Source organism: Pogona vitticeps, chromosome 3 (assembly GCF_051106095.1).
Source record: "Pogona vitticeps strain Pit_001003342236 chromosome 3, PviZW2.1, whole genome shotgun sequence".
NCBI classification, from domain to species: Eukaryota; Metazoa; Chordata; class Lepidosauria; order Squamata; family Agamidae; genus Pogona; species Pogona vitticeps.
This window is the reverse complement of record NC_135785.1, coordinates 88,503,391-88,516,187: the sequence shown is the minus strand read 5'-3', so window position 1 is coordinate 88,516,187 and position 12,797 is coordinate 88,503,391. Positions and strand designations below refer to the sequence as shown.

Here is a 12,797-nt window from a genome sequence, read left to right as displayed (position 1 = left end):
TGGAGATGCTCATTACAGAGCATACCTCCTTGCCCGAGACCCATAGCAGCCAAACTGCTTATGGCATCTCTGGTGTGTAAGTGGTTCAATTCACAACAATCACAGCTAATATTTCAAATTACAAATAAAATTATTGGGTGTTGAAGGTTTAAAGGACATATGAGAGTCTTCAATTTATCAAGAGGGTTTGGGAGTAGAGATGGGCAAAAGGCAAACCACGAATCAAAGAAACCGGATTCAGTTCACGATCTGGAGATCCTATTTTACTGAAGCAAAATGAAGCTTCAAACATTTTCTGCTTGGCACTTCATTTTGGTTTGAAAAGTAGAAGATCTGAGCAGGATCAAGAGGTTGCTGGTGATAGGAGGACGCATCCGTAACCCACTAGTGTCCCATTCTTTATAATGGAATGATGAGTGGACAGGTTCAGTCTGAGCTAACAGAACCCCAACTTATGGTTGCATAAAATCACACTCAGTTAAAATAAGAAGTAAATGACACTTCTAGAATGCTCACTTAAGAAAAATAAAATTGGATAAATGTATACATATGTACAGGCATGTGTATAGAAAACAAAAACAAGCAAGAGATATTAACTATTTTGTTAACAAATAGACAAATTGAGACACATCTGCCTTCACCATTAAACCCCCCCCCATCAATTCTGTGTTCATACTCAGAGCAATGAAATATAAAACAAAAGCTAGGTTGGGTCTTAGTAGACAAATCTGGATCCTCATTTGGTTTCTCAGAAGAAGCTGTGTCCCATATTGCATCAGTATGACATGTTTGAAAGCCGTCTGCAATGGATGCTGCAATTCTCCTCTTTGGAGGAACTTCTTTTTCATGGACCAGGATGAACTCCAGGAAATGTCCAGAAACAGGCATATCTCAATAGGCATGCTCCGGCAGCTAACTAAAGGGAAAAGGTGAATAGCAGCACCCTGTGGCTGCAGGCATTCTGGATTGTTATTATTAATTGATAGTAATCATGTGCTACATTAACAACAGTATGGGTTACACATTTTGAAAGCCCATAAAAAAAACTGAGCTCCCCCCCCACCTCCACCGGCCAATTTGTGGGAAAATAGATAAGTTGTCCGGTTTTGAATAAAGCTGAGAGAAATGAATGCACCTTGCTAAACAAGCTTTCCTCTTGTGGTAAGTACAAATCATTGCATGATATGTTTTGCTGCAGGACATGTACAACGGGAGCTATTCAAAGTAGTTATTATGGTAGCTTTTGGTGATGATACCAGGAAATGAGGAGGCATTAATTACACAACGTGTCGGGTCAACAAGGTCCATGATTTCCTATAATTAACAGCAATGATGAAAGCAGGGGAGCCTGACCTCATTTTTTTTCATGTTCTGCCTGCACATCTAAGAATTTAGAGGTTCCATATCCAAGACTGCAACATATTAAAGCTCAAGATGGGTTTCTTTTCCCATGCCAGCTACTGAAGTCCTAGCTGGCAATTTGAAGGAACCTACTGCACTTTAAATGTGCCCACACTGACAGCCTGTTTGTTGTTGTGGCTTGAACTCTGAGAAATCCCATAAGGTTTCTTACGAGAAAACTTCTCAAGGGAGAAGTTTTGTGCAGAGAAATCTTACTGTGAAAGGGAAAGAGTGATTCTTCTGCCTCTGTTTCTCTCTCAGAGAGCTTGTGAGATTCACCCATAATCTACCCTATATAGATATAGCAAATTTATAGTCTTTTAATTGCCATGCCTCCATTCTATGGAATTCTGGGATTTGCAGTTCATTATTCTCCTCAGTGCATTTTCCTGATCTAGAGCAGGAAATTGTGAGTCCCTGAGTGAACTGCAAGTTCCAGGATTCCATGGGAGAGATCCATGACAACTAAAGTGATACTGAAGTGCTTTAATAGTGAAGAGTAGATGCATTCTGACCCCAGAAAACCCCTTCAACTCTTCTGCCCACCACCAACTAGTGCCCCGCTCCATTGTGCCCTTCACAGAAGGGGAATAGTAGGTGGTGGCAAAATGGGAAGTGCACTCTTAAAATGGCGAGGAAGGTTTAGGTAGCCAAGGTAAACTCTGTCCCCAAGAATCAACAGAAGTTGCATGTCGAGACAATGTGTGTGGCCACATGCAGAGCTGGTGGGCCTTCCTTCTTCCAAAGATCAGCTGAGGCACTGCCCCTTACTGGTTATTTTATGCTAGGGAATAGAATAGGGCTTTCATGTACACCAGTCACTAACTTGACTATTAAAGTTGGCTTTTGAGTTGGTCGATAATTTTCATTTTAGACGGCTCCCACATACACACATCTTAGTTCAATGAGGCTAAGCATTATGATTATTAAATGAGCCATTTTTGAAATTGTTGCTGTTTGCTTCATCTTCTGCTTTAATTTTATACAGGGTATTAAATCATTTCCTTTAATTCAGAGGACATGGTGCAATTGTTAAAGTTCTGAGTCCCTCAAAGTTTTTAAATCCCACAAAAAAGGAACAGGTTCAAGTCCAATGTAAAATATGTAAGCCTGGGTGCACATTGGTATCTGTGTGTTTCCCCTCACCCCATGTTAAAATGGCCAAATCCATTATACTTACTTGGGTTTTTACAGCTTAAAGGTCTTAATATAGACTACAGAAGAAAGAGCTTAGAGAAAATCCTCTCTAAGTTTATGAGCATAGCGGGAACATAATTAAAGTTAACCATGAGAATAAAAGGTAGAAAAAACAGTACAAAATACTATACAATCTACTTTTGGATTATCCAGAGATAAATCCAAAGGAAGATTGGATTTTAAAATACTTTTATGTAAAGGAGCTGCATCATAGTATTTAAAATCTCCAGTGATCCTGCCTCTTCCTTCCTTCTTTTTAATGCTAACCCCATAAAATCTTTCTCAATATGAGCAATCTCCAGCATGAGGTGTTTCACATATTGAACTAGTGATGCTAATCTTAAACCTCGATATTACAAAACATTTTTATGTCATACAACCTATTGAGTATGTATATTCCATGTAATTATTTATTTATTTATTTATTTATTTAACTTATATGCCGCCCACACTACCCGAAGGTCTCTGGGCGGCTTACAGCATTTAAAATACAATAAAAAGGCAAAATAAAAGAGCAAAATAATTAAAATGCAATTAAAATATATAGCAAAGGGTGAGAATTTCTTACCAAAATTTGCAAGTTTCTATATAAATCCAAAAGAAGAAATTTGAGATTTAGAAACTGAACCCGCTAGTTTACTCATCCAAGCTCAAGATTAGAGAGTTTAACTCTTAAGAATAAGGACTTCAATTAGGGCTGTGTACATTTAGGTGTCTGTCCAGTGTGTATCTGCCAGAGAGAACTCCCAGAATAGAGCATGATGGGATTTATAGTCCAAAACAAAACATCCCATCTCTAGGAACAGCTCTTGATTTCATGAAGGTTCTGGGCAAAACAGTCCTGATCAGCTATTAGTAGGGATTTTTCTAGATGGGAAATTTAAAGTATAAAAGGATTCAATAAGATATTTTGTGGGTGCTTAGCTACCCTGATCACCCACAAAATATCTTATTGAATCCTTTTATACTTTAAATTTCCCATCTAGAAAAATCCCTACTAATAGTTGATCAGGACTGTTTTGCCCAGAACCTTCATGAAATCAAGAGCTGTTCCTAGAGATGGGATGTTTTGTTTTGGACGATAAATCCCATCATGCTCTATTCTGGGAGTTCTCTCTGGCAGATACACACTGCTACCCTGATGGCAAGGGACGTGGTGGCGCTGCGGGTTAAACCGCAGAAGCCTGTGCTGCAGGGTCAGAAGACCAGCAGTCATAAGATCGAATCCACGCGACAGAGTGAGCACCCGTCACTTGTCCCAGCTCCCGCCAACCTAGCGGTTCGAAAGCATGCAAATGCAAGTAGATAAATAGGGACCACCTCGGTGGGAAGGTAACAGCGTTCCGTGTCTAAGTCGCACTGGCCATGTGACCACGGAAGATTGTCTTCGGACAAAAACGCTGGCTCTATGGCCTGGAAACGGGGATGAGCACCGCCCCCTAGAGTCAAACACGACTGGACAAAAATTGTCAAGGGGAACCTTTACCTTTACCTTTAGCTACACTGATGACAGGATGCATTGATCCTACGGTTATTCTGCTTTGCTATATAGAGTTGCATTCTGCTTATACAAAGAAGTTAACCTGTCTTCTATGCTGATAAGTATTAATTATAAAAATTAACATTATTGTTTTCATGTGTGACCTGTTTTTTTCTCAGACATGTCTTACCTTGGATTTTGCCTTTTTGATGCTATTTGGATTATTTTGTGTTTTTGTGTATGTGTTTTGGCCTTTTTTTACTGTCTTTAATAAAACATTTTTTGTCCAATTAAAGGCCAGGTTACTTAGGTGGTTGACTGGAGTGACATTCTGCCCCCAAACGTTACCAAGGTGTGCACAAAACACCAAATAAAATAAAATGATTTATTAAATTATTTCATTTCCTGTGAGTAATATACATTGTTCAATATCTTTAAGAAACAACTTCTCGTATCTGAAGATTTCACACTGCACTCCCTCCCTTGGCAGTGCACCGAATCCAAAGGCCATGCATAATGTATCACTCTCATGGGTCTAGATGAGGAACAATATCTATTTGGACCAGTGTATGTGCTACAAAAAGATTCTTCACCATCTTGTCTGGGAACTAGGAGATCTGAAAGTTAGATGTCTGATTGCCTGCAGGCAAATATTTATCTGTAGTGATGACAAAGGAGGAATGTTCTGGTGTTTTATCACAGAAATAAAATATTAGAAGGAGGCAGCAAAGTATCAGAACAATGGAGAATTCAGCCACCAGAAGAAAAAACTAAAGATTAATGGGGAGCCAGTCCACATAAAGAAGTGTTGCTTTTCTATGCCAAATGAGAAAATACGTTGTTATATTTTTTCTAGATTTGATGCATTCACTGACTAAAAACAAAAGTCAGTCTGTGGAATGAAAAGAGCTCTCGCTAAAAGTGTGAGATGAAATGTATGCAACAGAGGCCCAAAAGTGAAGTATTAAACCAAGGTAAACAACCCAGAATCCTCCATATTTTAGGCTTACTGCCATGGCTGTACGCAACTGTGCACCTGTTAGTTCAGCACAGTGATAGCACCAAGTTTGAACAGCAGTAGAACGAACATGTTTCTGTTCCAAAGCTGAAGCTGAAGCATATGTGTTACCTCACAGCCTTCTGCTCAATTTGCATAAAAACAAGCCTCACTGATCTCTGGCTCCTCAGCCAGGTACCTAAATTGCTAAACTATCCAGACAGCTTATGCTGTCTAATACACACTAATGTAGAAGTCAACAAGGTGCTGAGGCATGCACAGAGTGCATTTACTGTTGAAAGGCACAGGAGGACAGTAACAGAGCATATTTTCTCCTAAGAGTCAATCTAAGCCAGCTGTAGTAACTTCTGAAGCTCTTTTTATACATTAAACTTCATGTTCTAGATCTTCCAGACTTCTTATCAGTCAAGCATCATTTCCCCCCAGAATATTTGGGAAAGCAAGAGCACTGCTGGTCCACTTTCCCTTCTTTATAGCTAAAGTCATTTTCCCAATTAATGCTGTACGAGGGGAAATGGCAAGGCCTTGAAGGCCTCTTTCTCAGGAGATAAGCTGCAGGTGTTACCCCTCCTTGTTGCAGAGCAGACACTGACTGTTACAGCCACAGTCAATTTCCCAGGCACAAACAGGCAGGTCTGAGCCATATTCTCCATTTTCTTAACACACCCTGCTAGAGGTGGCGGGTGCTCACTCAGAGGCAGTGCCCAGAGGAGATGGGGCAGGGAAGCTGGGGCATCCCTTCAGAGGCAGGCTTCCCTTCCCCACCTTTTCCAAGTGCTGCCTCTGAGGAGGCACCTGTCAAAAGGGGTGGGGCTCGGAACTATGGAAGACCTGTTGGGCTGACCACTGAACTAGCACAAACTGCCAAACTACTTGTCAAAAATCTTTTTTTTACAGTAATAGTTGAAATCCTGTTGTGCAGTTCCATGCGCCCAACAGGGATGATGTCAGCAGTAGCAGCAAACCGCTCCTAACTGAAAGGCCTCCTTTGGGTGTTTTGAGGTGCATGCTTCAAAATTGCCTTTAATCAGCAGCAACTTGTCTTTCATCGGAAGCCGTTTGCCACTGATGATGACACCGTCACTTTTGATCATATGGAACTGCACAACAGGATTTCAGTTATTACTTTAAAAAAGAATTTGACAAGCAGTTCAGCTGTTTGTGCCAGTTCAGCAGCAACAGATTGTCGGGTGATATGTTTTTGGGGTGTGTATGTGTGTGTGAGAGATATTTATTAAGGTTATCCCTGAAATATCTGCGCCCTTCTGTTTCTTAGGCTTAGGGGATGTCTTTTTAATGAAGATAAAAACAGAGGGAAGTACAACACTTTCTGGGTTTGATTCCCATCACAACTCGTCATGCCGTCCTATCATCTGTATCAGTGTAACTTTTGCTGAGACAAGGGAGAAAAGGCATGACTAGAAACCAGAAACATTGTTTTATGAGGCAGTTTGATCAAGCGAATTGCAAAATTGTGGAAATAAAACATGTGAGTGATGTTTGAAATAAATGCCTGCCCAACATTCTTGTCACCTTTGAAAACATCCCTGCAGAAAAGATTTTCTATGCTAAGCTTTCCCGTTGATAACTAATAGGCCATTATTTAAGCCTGTTAAAGATAAGGGGATCTTTCAGCAGTGAACTCTAATTTGGTATTTTAATTATCTGTTTCAGTTCTCCTTTTGTTTAATCAAGACCATTTCATATGCTTATTGTGATCTCATTAGAGTGAGAAAGAAAACAGTGGAATTTCTAGAGTACCAGTAACCTTTTGTTTCAAATTTTCATGCTGCATATCATTGATCATGTTTTTTTAAAAAAAATCATTGTTCTTTTCCACTGAACTGCCAATCCATCGCTGCCATAATTTAATTGTTTGATGTCAAATTTGCATCCAACAAATATTTTAATATTACCATCACAGATCTGTGATGCCAATATTAGCTGCAATTACTGTACTATTTTTTTGTTTTATTGTGATTCTGTACAAAAGCCGTTTCATGAGCATAAAACACTATATATATTCTCCAATGGTTTGTGGACAGAATGGTTGTTTTATGTCCCAGCATTATTTTTTAAAATAGAGGGGGAAAGGAGGAGGCCATGTTCCCAATGCAAATACATTGAGGACATAGCCTTAAAAGGCAGGTCATTTCATGGTGCATTCTAACTCTTACTGTCAGCTACCAAGGCCAGAGCTTGGTAAGTTAGTTCAAAAAAGCATATACAGCTGGATCTCCATATCTGCAGGATCAGTATCCATTGTTTCACTTATTCAAAGTCTGAAAATATTAAAAATATTAAAAGGAAAATCCGAGAAATGTGTATTTCCATGGTGTTGTTAACAGAACTGGCCCCTAGGGGGAGCTAGAGACCATGCTAAGTATACTTTCACTTTTATCTATGGTTTTCAACATCCACAAGGGGGTTTGGAACTGATCTCCCATGAATGTCTTATTGTAGTTATAATTAAACATAATTCTTAAACATATTTAAGAAAGACGGGCATGATCCACAGTTTAATGGTTCAGCTCAGTTCAGTGCAATGCTTGCACAGTTGTTCTGTGAATGTCACATACTCCCCTCTTCTGCATTCTCTGCATGCTTGTCCATTTCCTGGGTGAAGTGTGTTTCTCTCCTCCATCTCCTCACTCACGAATCACACTTCACGCTTCCCTCTTTCACCTTCTCTGGTGGTCACGCCCTCAGACAAGGAGGTGGGGCAGGGAAGCCCACAGCACTGCCTTTGAGTGGGTAGCTGCTGGTAGAGGTGGAGGAGGGAAGTGTATGCTGCAATTAGTGAGTGGGCAGTAGCGCTGAGGAGGCAGGGGAGGGAAGCATGCTTTGGCCAGGGAATGGGCAAACACACAGAGGAGGCAGGAGAGGGGAGAGCATGGCGCCCATGGAACACCTGTGCAGGCACTGCGCCAAACTGGACCAAACTGCCAAAATGTAGTTCATGCCCATTTCTGTTTACAACCATTATAAATGAACTCCACTCCTTATTCCTCTGATTTAACATACAATTACATATTTTTAAAAGCGGAATGCTAGAAACTCATAGACTATAAATACAAAACACACTCTCTTTCCATTCACCATGTTGTCACCACAGCTGAAAAAGAGACAACACAAACTGCACAAAGCAGCAGCACAGATTGGCCCTTACATAAGTCAACATTCCTTATCTATCATTTGGGGAGGCCATCCCCACCTAATTAAAAAAGTAATTAAAACACTGTTGTGCTATTGCGAAATAAGTAAAATTGTTCCTTTTTAAAATATATATATATTAAAATAAATGTATCGATGAGCAATCACAATCACAGAGTATTTCATAAATAATTTAAACAAAATCTGATTAATTGAAAATACTTTTCATGTATCCACATGTTTCACAGATGGAGCCTGGATAGGTCTGCTTGAGTCTGCATATTTAATAAAGGAAACCTGGATTTTAAAGAAAGCTGTTTAGCTACCCCCCCCCAAAAAAATCCTAACAATGTGCCATCAAATTCAGTTCCAACTTATAATAGTGACCCTTTCCAGGGTTTTCTAGGTGTAGGGTCTTCAGAAAGGATTTACTGAGGGTAAATACTAAATTACTGAGGGTTGGTTTGCCACCCTTCTTCTGAGGGTGCTCTGCTTACTAATAGTTCTTAAAACATGGATTTTATATATAAGCTCTTTCAAGATGCCACACTTTAGTATACCATTGAGTGTGAATGTATGATCACCTTTTCAGTTTTAAGTAATTACCAGGTGGGCCACTAAGCAGAAGAAGATAATTAAGTCCATAAGTTCAAGACTTAAGTTTGGCCCCATGAAGAGAGACAACAGGCCTAGTTCAGATCCAGGATTTCAAAACCACCAGCCTACAGAGCCTGTGCCTTGGCAGCTTCAATTCATTGGTTTTTAAAACCAATCTAACATTCTGCCTTTTGCCCACTGAGTTTAAAATTGCATATTTAATCTCTATGAGAAATTGGTTCAGCCCAAAGGGGTAGAACTGGGAAAGAGAAGGATTCTGAGTAAGAGATTTGAATCAAGAAGAGTGGGAGAGCTGAAGAGGCCGGAGCTGCTGTTGCAACTTCTGCAGCAAAGGTGAAGTAGAAACACCAGCTTTGTAATACAGCTAGGTGTAATTCCTATATGCTAATGGTGGAGGGATGAATCCACGTAATGAATTCATGTATATGCAATTGAACTGATATTTTATCTTAGGGTTTTGAAAACTTTGCAAGTGGAGCTGATTCTTCTTTGTTATGGATACCCAACCCAGTTGATGAAGATATTTTTGGGATTTTGTCTGAACTTGAAATTCAAAAGGACACTTGAACTTTGCAATTCTGCAAGCAATTTCTGTATTGCTGCTGCTGCTGAGGTCTTGGGTGCACAAATTGTAGCATTTTGCTGTTACAATTGTTGATGTTGTCTGTTATATAACTGCAAACAAGAAGAGACTTGTTTTGTGAAATTGTGTTTGCAAGGTTCGGCGACAGATATCTGAGTGACCAAAGAATCCCATAGACCTTAGCAGTGTTACACATACACAGCTTTATTTCTTCCCATGGTATTCATATGGATCAGACAGAGAGTGAGTATTTTATCTAAACCTACTCAGGGACTTTAATGGCTCCTTGAGCAGTAGGACCTGGACCTCGTGGTCCCAATCCAGCACTCTGGCTGCAACACCACGGGTGGAATGTGACATCCACCTATAATGGTATGGTCTAAAATCTTCATTGTCATTTGGAAGGAGAAGGCAGGTGACCAAGGCTGTGCATAGAATACATTTTCTGAGAACATTTATTTTCAGTAGAGATGGGCATGAACTGTTCGGTTCGGCAGTTCGTACTGGTTCGTTTACTGGCCAAATAGATGTTCAGTGGTTCCCAGCCCCACCTCTTCTGGCAGCTGCCCGCTCAGAGGCAGCATCTAGAGGAGGTGGGGCAGGGAAGCTGGGGCTGTGCTTCTGAGTGGACACCCACTGGAGGAGGTGGGGCTGAGAATCGCTGTACACCTGTTCAGCCAGTAAACAAACTGGCATGAACTGCTGAACTGGCACTTTGTGTCCATCCCTAATTCTCAGCATCCCACCCCACCTAAAAAAAAAGGAAGGGACTTTGCAGAAAGTGACTTTGGACATAATTCCTTGCCCAAACGACGGACAAGGAATGTTACTTTGTTCAAGGACCAATTTATGCTGCTCTTGGTTTAAATTCTGTTTTATTTTCTCTCAGTATTTTCTGCCATAAAAGGGGGGTGGGATGTGGTGGTATTGATAGCTATTCTCCACTAGGAAGAACGTACTTTAAAAAAACAAACAATGCTAGTTAATTTGACAACTTCTCCAGGTGAATGGTTCTTTTCCTACCAAAATAGCAGAGCATTATGTCTTGTTGTTCAACAATACTGAATTGCACATCCAGATTGCAAACTTTTAAAATACACGTTCCTTTTAAGGTTGAAATTCTCTTGACAAGATGGATTATGTTTTCGTTTGCAATTCCGCCAGAATGGGCCATCTGTCACTTTCCTCAGCTAGCTCTCTGAAGGGGTAAGCCGATGAAAATGTCCGTAGTGTTGATGGAAAATGCGGACTTCTAAAGTTTTCCAGTTTCTAAACAAATAAATAGAGATTTTTTTGTGGTAGCAGACATCGGGATAGATTAGCTCCAGGAATTAACATTGCTTTGCGTTTCAAAGGATGTAAAAATTTGTATTTTTACTTTCCTTCACAAAAATTAAGGATGTACCAAGAAGAACTGCACCATTGTAGGTTTTTCTGATCTTAAATTTTCATCCTTGTATTATTTGTGTTTCTTCTGTTTTGGATGTTTTTTGCCTCATGCATTTGCTATTTAGCACTACATGACAGTGAAGAGTGTGGATCATATTATTATGTGCTGATATAAGTGCCCTTTGTCATTGCTATGATGCAGTGCAGGATGTACTGCACAACTTTTCATTCGTATCTTTCTTCTAATGCATATGTTAGCCCATATCTTATATTTTACCAGTGTCATCTATATAGATTTCATCAGTTGTACTGTTAATGAAGATATTTAAAAAATTGTTAATATTGAGTCTGCCTAGTGAATGCTTGATCTTCACCTAAATAAAGAACCATACACTTCAAATGATCACTGGTGGGGCAAAATTAGCTCCTGGGCCAAACTTGCTGGGTTACTGCTGGGCTTTATTTTTGCAATAATGGTGAATCTAAATTCTCATCATTTCCTTGTTTTTGGCCAGAATAAGAGGTACTTCCTGGAGCAGTTCAACATCAGCAGCATGGCACCTGAGAACTACATCTGAATGTCTGCTGGTTCTCCCACATTCAGGCACAACTGGGAGATGATGTGGATCTAAAATAAGATCTGGTCTATTTTGCTTGTTTGTTCCTTCTCTTTTCCCATCACATCTCCTTGTATCTCCCTAAATCTTTACTAACATGATGGCTGACAAAGGGGTTGTGAACTTCAAAGCTTGTACACAGTTCTGAACCTTTTAAAAAGCTGGCCTCATAAAGTTGTCACCTTGATGTGAAATTTGGACAACACAGCTGCTTCTATCTTCTGCTATGAAGGCTTATTGCCCACATATTATTTGTCATGGTCTGAACTTTTGTTTATGTGACACTCTGAATCTAAGCCAAATATGAGGTACAAGCCAGAGAAAATTATCCCTTTCTCATACTTCCATATCCTATTCAGTGTCCTATGCAACAAAGGTATGAGCCAACCACAAGGTTTGGTTCAGACCCTGATTTGGGGTTTTTGAAATTTGGGCTGACTTGGTTCGGATTAATTTAGAATTCATCTCATTCTGCTTGGTCCCAAACCAAGACTGAGACTGAGAAATCTAAAGGCCTATGTCTCTCACTGACTAACGCTGGACATCCAACAATAGCTATAGCTTCTCCTTTCTTTCTCAGAATTCAATGAAATTTGTGGGCCTAATAACCCTTTGAAAGGATTTCAGTTATCAGATTGCAGACAAATAGGTGCAGAGCATTTTGTCTTTCATGTCTTTAAAGTTTGATTGAAAAAAAAAGTTGTTATTTTGCGCCAAGCCACTTCCGACTTAGGGTGACTCTAATGGGTTTTTTGAGATATATGAGGATTGCATGGTTAGACCTTTTCAGCCACAGGAGCCAAGCCTGTTATATAAACTGCTGCTTCAGGCTGCACAAAATTTTGTTATTTTATTGCCTGTACCTGAACATACATCTTGCTGCCATTATGCAACTATATCTTGGCTGTATGTATTCCTGTGATTTCAGACATTTAGGAAAGGACAGTAGAAAGTAGGTTCTGTGGAGGGAAACTCTGACTTGTGTTAGAAAGGAAAACATTGCAGAACTGCATTATATCCATCTGTTTGTCAGCTGCAATACCAACTGTAGTTGCTCAAATCAGCATTCCTGGTTCTTTGATCCTACTAAAACAATGTACCGTATTTTTCCGTTTATAAGACGACCCGATGTATAAGACAACCTCCACTTTTCTAACCCCAAATTAGAAAATTTTATCACTGCTTTCCCCACCACTTCCTAAGCCCGAGGCTTAGCAAAAGGAGGCGGAAAGCGCTGTCAAAGGGCTGCAGGATCCCTTTCACGAGCACACCACCATGCAGGCAACCAACCACACCAGGTCTCTGGAAGTGGAAAAGGTGGCATAAGCTGGGCATGTCTGA

General features: G+C 40.1%; 1 long non-coding RNA gene across 1 annotated transcript in view; it reads left to right on the top strand.

Moving 5' to 3' along the window:
- Positions 1-11,764, top strand: part of LOC144588428 (uncharacterized) — a 31,519-nt gene extending 19,755 nt beyond the window's left edge. The window contains exons 3-5 of the long non-coding RNA XR_013543995.1: positions 4,935-5,052; positions 10,563-10,656; positions 11,355-11,764. This is a non-coding gene — a long non-coding RNA (uncharacterized LOC144588428). The remainder of the gene's footprint in view (positions 1-4,934; positions 5,053-10,562; positions 10,657-11,354) is intronic.
- The last annotated feature ends 1,033 nt before the right edge of the window (positions 11,765-12,797 follow it).